The sequence below is a fragment of the Eulemur rufifrons genome, chromosome 3 (assembly GCF_041146395.1).
Source record: "Eulemur rufifrons isolate Redbay chromosome 3, OSU_ERuf_1, whole genome shotgun sequence".
Classification (NCBI taxonomy): domain Eukaryota; kingdom Metazoa; phylum Chordata; class Mammalia; order Primates; family Lemuridae; genus Eulemur; species Eulemur rufifrons.
In genome coordinates, this window is record NC_090985.1 from 4,461,816 (window position 1) to 4,470,125 (window position 8,310).

General features: G+C 42.2%; 1 pseudogene; it reads right to left on the reverse strand.

Moving 5' to 3' along the window:
* Positions 1-3,613: 3,613 nt before the first annotated feature.
* On the reverse strand, positions 3,614-4,829 carry LOC138381443 (glyceraldehyde-3-phosphate dehydrogenase pseudogene; annotated as a pseudogene).
* Between the last annotated feature and the right edge of the window lie 3,481 nt (positions 4,830-8,310).

Here is an 8,310-nt window from a genome sequence, read left to right on the forward strand (position 1 = left end):
TTTATTGAGAAATTTTACATCTATATTCATAAGGGATATTGGTCTGTAGTTTTCTCTTTTTGTTGTGTGCTTTCCTGGATTTGGTATCAAGGTGATATTGGCTTGGTAGAACAAGTTGGGGAGGATTTCTTCGTTCTTGATGTTATGAAATAATTTCTACAGTACAGGTACTAGATCCTCTCTTTCTTTGGTAAAATACAGCTGAGAAACCATGTGGTCTGGGACATTTTTTGTTGGAGGATTTTTTACTGCTACTTCAATTTTCTTACTTGATATTGGTTTGTTCAGGAGCTATATTTCTTCTGATTGAGACTAGGGAGGTTGTGTGACTAGTTCTATCCAACTCATAATAAAGCTGAAGTGCTGAGTTGTCACCGAAGCATTTAAGTGACGACGTGCAAGCCCTCTAGTGTTTTTTGCCCCAACACAACAAACTCTGAAGCTAGGTATTGACATGGCAACGTCATAAGATGGTGAAGCCTCTGCAGTTTCATTTTCTAAACCTCTTTTCATCTTTTTGCCATGCAATTATTTTCAAAATTGAAAATATACAGTTACAGAATTCTATCATTTAATCACCTAAATATACTTAATATCTTCTGTGTCATTACATAATTGACAATAACGATTGAAATCCATCAACTATTGTGAAAATAATTAGGATAATATAACTATGCAGCTGACAGTGGAGATCATCACAATATTTACTACCATCATCCTTGAGTATATCTCACCCATACTTTGAAAAGCAAAAAAAAAAAAAAAAATTCCCACATAATTTCCTTCCACTGTTCCTTTTATTCAGGGTAAAAGTCTGCTAAATATTAATGGAGAAAAACTAAAACTTCCCCTACAAAGTTAAAAACAAGTCACTATGTTGTATTAAAACACTATCTTCTCTACTTTTTAATGTTGTGTTGGAGATACTATCCAATGGAATTAGATAACAGACTGTAATTAGGGGATCTAAAAATTAGAAAAAAAAGAAGTAAAACTCTATTTACAAATAACATAATGATATGATGGGAAAACTCAAAAGAATTGATATGATTTGTATTACAAATTAGAGAATTTAGCAGGCAATATAAGAAACATCAAAATCATTAGGCTTCATTTATAAAAAAGGAATTCAGTTTGAAAACATAATAGAAGAGAAAACTCTACTTATGAAAGCAAAAAAGAAAATAAAAGAACAGAAAAGATCTAAGCATAAACTTTAACTTAATAAGGTCCTCTATGAGGACCGATATAAAAACACTCCCCAAAACACAACAGATTGAAACAAATTTAAACAGATTTAAACAAATAGAAATCCACAGCCACCATCGTGGTAAGACAGAACATCATAAAGATGTCACCTCTTCCTTATACTAATTTATAAATTTAACACCACTCCAATAAAAATACCGTCAAGTTTTCTTTCCAGAGCTAGACAAGCTAATTGTACAGTTCATCTGTAAACACAAACAAGCAAGAATAGCCAGAAGACTCCTGAAAAGGCAAAGAGATGAGGGAGGACAAGATATTAAAACACATTATAAAGCTCTGTAACTAAAACATGTAGCAATGGCCTAACAATCAGACACAGAGACTAGTGGAATAAAACTGAGAATCCAGGCCAGGCACAGCGGCTCATGCCTGTAATCCCACCACTCTAGAAGGCCAAGATAAAAGGACCGCTTGAGCCCAGGAGTTTGAGACCACCCTGAGCAACATTGCCAGACCTGGTCTCTACAAAAAAACAATTTAAAAAAAAGGACCTAGGCAGGGTGGTGTGCACCTGTAGTCCCAGCCACTCGGGAAGCTGAAGCAGGAGGATCACTTGAGCCCAGTAGCTCCAGGCTGCAGCGAGCTATAACTGTGCCAGTGCCCTCCAGCCTAGGCGACAGAGTGAGACCCCATCTGGGGGGGGGGAGGGGGGAGGTTATAAGGGAGGGAGAAAAAAAGAACGGAGAATCCAGAAATGGATTTGATTATGAATGGAATTTACCATAAAGGTAGCAAATCAATGAGGGAAAACAGGCTAATTAATGAATGGTGCTAGGAATGATTTCATAGCCATATGGAAAAACAGATGAAATTGGACCTATTCTTCATGTAATACATCAAGATAAATTTCAAATGGATCAGAGATTTAAGTGTAAAAAGTAAAACCATTGAGTGCATGGGTAAAGATTCCCTAACACAGGAGTGAGGATAACTTTCTGACTGTGACTCAAACTCGAGAAGCAATAAGCAAAAATAGTGTTTAAATTAATTACATAAAAATTTTGATTTGCATGATGAGTCTTCCTAAAGTAAACAGGGAGATGAAGAAATGAAAAAATATTTATGATACAAAAAGGGAAGCCAAAAATGGAAGGAAAAAACAAACAACCCTTTGGAGAAATAGTCTACAGGGATAGGAACAGACAATTCACAAAAAAAGGAACGCAAATGGCCCTTCAACATGTCCAAAGATTTTCAATCAATTTTCATTATATGAGAAATATAAGTAAATGTCCACTGAAACTACAGTGAGATACCACAAAATACTACTCTATGGCAAAGCAGTAGGAAACTAAGACTTTCCGACACATTGCTGGTGAAAATCCAAAATGGTACAAGCCCTGTAGAGGAAAATTCAGCAATAACTACCAAAATTCACAAAACAAAGACTTATGCACAAGGCCATTTAATAACAAGTATAGAAACAACTCAAATGTTCAGTGTGCTGGTTAACTGAAACACAGATAGACCAAGCCAGCAGAGCACTGCACTACTAAAAAGGAATGAGGAACTCACCCAACATACACCATGGAAGAGCCCTGAAAAGGTCATGCTAAGTTAAAGAAGCCACACACAAAGGCCAGAAATGACACGATTCCATCTGAATCAAATGCACATTTGTAAATTCAGAGACATGAAGTAGATTGGTGGTTGCCAGGGGCTGAGGTGTGGGGGGCGGGGGTAGGTGGGCAGGAGCAATGAGGAGCAACTATTTATGGGGACAGGGTTTCTTTGATGAGAATATTCCAGGATTCGTGGTTATGTTTGCACAACTCAGTGAATACGCTAAAAAACCAGTGAAATGTATAGTTTATAAGGGTGAGTATATGAACTATATCTCAATTTTTTTAAAAAAAAGGATGAAGAATTCCTCCACAGACAACTATGAAGCGATCTCAAGGATATACTGCTAAGTTAGAAAAAAAAGGTCAAGACCAGTACGTAGAGGACGCTACCATTTATTGAAAAGGGGGTAAAAATATATGGACATCAATACAGGTAGTAAGTGCAATAGATTGAAATGTAACAAATATGTTTAAATCCTTGAGTTCATAGTAATACTAAAAAAAAATTTAACTAGTCCCCTTTGAAGCATGCTAGAGAACTAATCATTATTCTGAAATCCAGTAAACGAAGGGCAAGAAACAAGCATTTATCCTGCCTATGCTAGGTTCAAATTTTATCACATAGTTAATGAGGGAAGTTTTATTTTGTAGAAGGATTCAGTATTAAATGAACCAGAGATGACAGAATTAGAATATCACCATTTGCCACCATATCGCCACTAATGAATTAAAGATCTGATCAGATCATCACAAGATTTATTTATTTTTTTTTTTTTGGCCGAGTACAGGGAACTTTATTGATGGTACATGACAAGGTGGGGCTCCCTAGGCCCCTCCCATTCTTCAGGGGCTCTGGCATGGAAACTGTGTTTTGAGGAGGGGAGATTCTCAGTGAGATGGGGACTGAGTAGGCAGGGACACCCCAGCAGCTGGGGCCTCTCTCTTCCTCTGCGCTCTGGCTGGGGCTGGTGGTCTGGGGCTCTTACACCTTGGTGGCCATGTGGGCCATGGGGTCGACCACCCTGTTGCTGTAGCCAAATTCACTGTCGTACCAGGCAATGAGCTTTACAAAGTGGTTGTTGAGGGCGATGCCAGCCCCAGCATCAAAGGTGGAAGAGTGGGTGCCACTGTTGAAGTGAGAAGAGACAACCTGGTGCTTAGTGTAGCCCAGGATGCCCTTGAGGGGGCCATCTGCCGCCTGCTTCACCACCTTCTTGATGTCGTCATACTTGGCTGGCTTCTCCAGACAGCAGGTCAGGTCCACCACCAACATGTTGGCAGTGGGGACACGGAAGGCCATGCCAGTGAACTTCCCGTTCAGCTTGGGGATGACCTTGCCCACGGCCTTGGCCGCGCCAGTCAATGCAGGGATGATGTTCTGGAGAGCCCCACGGCCATCACGCCACATCTTCCAGAGGGGCCATCCACGGTCTTCTGGGTGGCGGTGACGGCATGGACTGTGGTCATAAGTCCCTCCACGATGCCAAAGTTGTCACGGATGACCTTGGCCAGGGGGGCTAAGCAGTCGGTGGTACAGGAGGCATTGCTGACGATGGTGAGGTTGTTTTGGTACTTGTCGTGGTTCACGCCCATCACAAACATGGGGGTGTCAGCAGAGGGAGCAGAGATGATGACCCTTTTGGCACCCCCATCTAGGTGAGCCCCAGCCTTCTCCAGGGTGGTGAAGACGCCAGTGGACTCCACAACGTAATCAGCACCCACTTCATTCCATTTGATTTTGGTAGGATCTCGCGCCTGGAAGATGGTTATGGGATGGCCATTGATGACAAGCTTCCCGTTCTCTGCCTTGACCGTGACATGGAACTTGCTGTGGTTGGAGTCATATTGGAACATGTAAACCATGTAGTTGAGGTCAATGAGGGGGTCATTGATGGCGACAATATACACTTTGCCAGAGTTAAAAGCAGGCCTGGTGACCAGGTGCCCGATCCGGCCAAATCCATTTATTCCGGCCTTCACTTTCACCATGGTATCTCGGAGACGGTGCTGGCACTGCACGAAAAGAGGCGGCCGTCTGTCGAACGAGAGGGCCAGAGAGCCTGATTGTTTGTTTTTCTGGAAACAGGGTCTCACTCTGTTGCCCTGGCTAGAGTGCAGTGGCGTCATCATAGCTCACTTCAACTTCTAGCTCCTGGACTCGAGCAATCTTCCTGCCTCAGCCTCCAGAGTACCTGGGACGACAGGCATGCAATACCACACCTGGCTCATTTTTCTCTCTTTTTGTAGAGACAGGGTCTTCCTGAGGCTGGTCTCGAACTCCTGGCCTCGAGAGATCCTCTCGCCTCAGCCTCCCAAAGTGCAAGGATTACAGGCATAAGCCACCGCACCGGGCCAAGATCTGGTGTGGTCTCTAGTCTCACTGAGTCAAAGCTGGTCCATTTGACAACAAGAACATGGCAGCACTGATGACACGTAGTCTGGGCTAGGGGGTAACTTCTGCCATGACCTCTTGGGTCATATCTCTGGGGGAAGCCACCCACCACGCTGTGAGGACACTAGAGCAGCCCTGTGAAGATGGCCCTCGTGGAGAGGAAGTGGGCTCTTCTCCCACCCCCAAAACATCCCGCACTAACTTGCCGGTCCTGTGGGGAAGCACCTTGGAAGCAAATGCCAGGGCCCAGCGAAGTTCCAGACGATGCAGCCCAGCAACGCCTGCCTGCAGCTCCGAGAAACGACGACCAGAACCACCAAGCCGAGCTGCTCTCACATTCACCACCCACAGACACCCTGAGAGATCAGTACTTTTGTTCTGAGCCAGAAAGTTGTGGGGTAATTTGTTGTAGAACAAATATGACATGATTCCACTTTTATACCTATTGTAAATTCTCTACAATAAAATATTTCAAAATACTAAGCCAAATAATTACAGATAATCTTTTACACAGAATTTCTTCACTCTTGCCAGAGCATAAAATAGGTTGAACTAAAGCAGCAGAAGAAAGAGCTGATAAAAACTCGCTGTTCTACGTCTATCTCACTGTCTCTTAGGAAAAGTGTCATTTATCATGTTACCTCAGTTAATCCTCTCAGAAATTCTATCAGGTAGACTTTATTATTCCCATTTTGCAAATAAGAAAAGTGATGCTCCAAAACATTAATAACTTGTGCAAAGTATACAGTGGTAGACGCAGGATATGGAAAATCTCTGTTCTTTCCACCACACCTCAAACCCCTTCTGACCTTGTAATTTCTCCATCAAGCCCTTCAGGACCAAAGATGCTGAGGTCCAAATCTGTAAATTGTGCATGGAAATACCATCTCATCCCTTGCAAAACCGCTCCCTGCTCCCCCTTTTCTCATCAACAAACACAGGGTCATTTAGTAGAGCCCTTAATTCTAAGCAACCTGAAGCTATTGAAGGAAAAAAGAAAACAAGAGCTAAAACCTCCACATAACATCCCCAGATTTCTGAGCAGCTCTGGAAGGGTCTGTTCTTCAGGAAATGGTTAGTAGAGTTAACAGCGGATCAGGCTCTCCAAAATTCTCTCTCCCCCACTCTTTGGTTTCCAAAGTAAAAGGGGAGGAGGGGTGCAGAATTATGCAAACCTATATAGTGATAATATATTTTCTTCTTTGTTCCCAAAGGTAACCGGGAGCAAACTAGAAAAAAAACTTATTCACCATACATGACAAAAAGACTAACATTCTAAAAAAAAAAAAAAAAAAAAAAAAAAAAACCCACCCAAGTTAAAAAGAAAAACTCCAATTCTCCAAAACAAAAATCACCAAAGTAGCAAACAGACATTACACAAAAGAGAAATTACAAATGGCTGATAAAACACTTGGCCAAAGACTAACCTCTCCCATCAAATTCAATAAAATTGGCCAAGATTAAAAATTGGTAATACCACATGCTTCCAGCAGACCAAATTTTAAGTCCTGAATCAAACTAGCTGAAAGGCTGCACCCGCTGACTTTGGCTCCACCTGGAGTCTGTGCAGGGCGCCATGTCCTCAGCTTGCACTGAGGGACACTCACCACCACGTCTATTACGGGAACACTGTTGAGAGCCTTGTCCCTCAAGAGAGCCCAGGACAGTAATTTCTTTAGGCTTCAGCTCAGAAAATGTACTTCTCCTGAGTCTCTTGCTAGTTTTAAGTCTCCAGAATTCTCGAACTGTTTTCCTATTTGGTCAGGCTGTGGGAGCTCAGAGCCAAATGTGTGACCCAGCCTCCTGGCAGCCAGGCATGTCCCTGTGGCTCACATTTCCAACGCTGACCTGACTCCTGACTTAACTCCTCAGTCCACCCTGTGTTCCCTTGGCCCTGACTCCCCTTTCCATTTGTTTTGTTATCTTACTATGAGTTACCACAACTCCTTTTTGAAACAAAGCAAGGTAAGGCAGCTCTAATGCTCAGGGTGTCACCCTCCGCTATCCTCCATGTGCTGAGAAAAATGCGTCAGGCTGGACTTCCATGATTTTCTTTCCTCTCACTGTGTTGCCCAGGCTGGTCTCAAATGATCCTCCCGCATCAGCCTCCTGAGTAGCTGGGATTACAGGCACGCACCACTGCACCCAGCCATGGTTTTCACTTGTCACCGCAGGTGCATGAGATGGCTGTGTGCTGACCTAATGACTTCTGAGCAAGTCACTAAATATTAATACTTTCCAGGTTATTTCTAACTGTTTTACCGAATACCACATAATTCTCTCAAAATGTTCTTTCAGGAAAAGCCTATGGCATTTGTTTCAAGATGGAGGTACTATAAAATCAATAAATTTGACAAACTATTAAAATTCCAAAAGGGTTTAGAACATTCGACTCAAAATCTAAATAATTCCTATACTAATATAGAGAGAATACCCAGCTGTAAACCAAATGCATTCTTCAAAGTGTATGAGAAATCTAGTCAGTATACTTTCCTGATAAAAAGACAAACACCAGAGAAGTCACTAAAACACAGGAAATCATTTGAACTATGTCCTGTTCATTTAGAACATGAATGTCAATTTAATCTTCAGAGGAACTGTGTACCTACATCATTCAATCCAGAGAGAAATCACTGTCTAAAGGTAGAAAAAAGAACAGTAAAGAATATAATTATTCCCACTGTAATTCCAGGGAATGGGGAAGTCAGACTAGGATAACACCAACTCAGACCCTGCTTGGTTGTGTTCAAGTAGTCAAAGAAACATCACAGAAATATGCAATGAAAGGAAGCAGAACTTAGAAGTGCAGACTCTACCCTTCCTCCCGGTTCCCCTTCCATTTTATACTGTGTATCAGTCAGGATGTTTGTGGTTGTAAATAAAGAAAATTAATCTCAAATTCCTATGCAATAAAGTGGATTTACGGGCTCCTGCTAATGTAAAGTCCAGAGTCACATCTTGCGAGCGTCAGGAAAGGTTCCGTAGGACTCTAACTCTATGACCCGGCAATTCTCTTAGCTTCTTCTCACCCATGAGTTGGCTTTGTCCTCATTGTAGAGGGCTGGGTGAGGGTGGCCTCTCCCC